This window comes from Bison bison, unplaced genomic scaffold, assembly GCF_000754665.1.
Source record: "Bison bison bison isolate TAMUID 2011002044 unplaced genomic scaffold, Bison_UMD1.0 scf7180017864146, whole genome shotgun sequence".
Taxonomy (NCBI): Eukaryota; Metazoa; Chordata; class Mammalia; order Artiodactyla; family Bovidae; genus Bison; species Bison bison.
The window spans coordinates 11,783,496-11,784,149 of NW_011494718.1; the positions used below are offsets into that span (position 1 = coordinate 11,783,496).

Sequence of the window (654 nt, forward strand, 5' to 3'; positions counted from 1 at the left end):
AAGGCTGGGCAGCCAGTAGAATAATAGTACCTTAATCGAAATGAAGAATATATTTAACTGTTCATTTGTCATTACATCATTTTCTGACCTTTTATTAACATTAACGTTAAACATTAGAAATTAAGGCTGTCACCTCATACCAGTCAGAATGGCCATCATTAAAATGTCTACAAATAACAAACTGCTGGAGAGGGTACGGAGAAAAGGAAACCCTTCTGCACTGTTTGTGGGAATATAAACTGGCGCAACCACTATGGAAAATAGTGTGGAAGTTCCTTAGAAATTTAAAAATAGAGTTACCACATGATCTAGCGATCACATGCCCATATAGCCAGACAGAAATACATTTGAAAAGATACAAGCACCCCTATATTCATATAGCACTATTCACAATAGCCAAGATAAGGAAACAACCATTGAATGGATAAAGAAGACATGGTACATAAATACAATGGAATATGATTCAGCCACAAAAAGGTGAAACAATGCCATCTGCAGCAACATGGATGGAACTAGAGGTTATCATACTAAGTGAAGTAAGTCAGAAAGACAAATACCGTATAATATCACTTATATGTGGAATCTTAAAATGTAGACACAAATGAAACGTATCTACAAAACAAAACAGACTCACAGACATAGAGAGCAGACTTG

General features: G+C 35.5%; 1 protein-coding gene across 1 annotated transcript in view; it reads right to left on the bottom strand.

Moving 5' to 3' along the window:
• Positions 1-654, bottom strand: part of VPS13C (vacuolar protein sorting 13 homolog C (S. cerevisiae)) — a 183,907-nt gene that overhangs the window by 75,806 nt on the left and 107,447 nt on the right. The gene's annotated exons all lie outside the window — the stretch shown is intronic.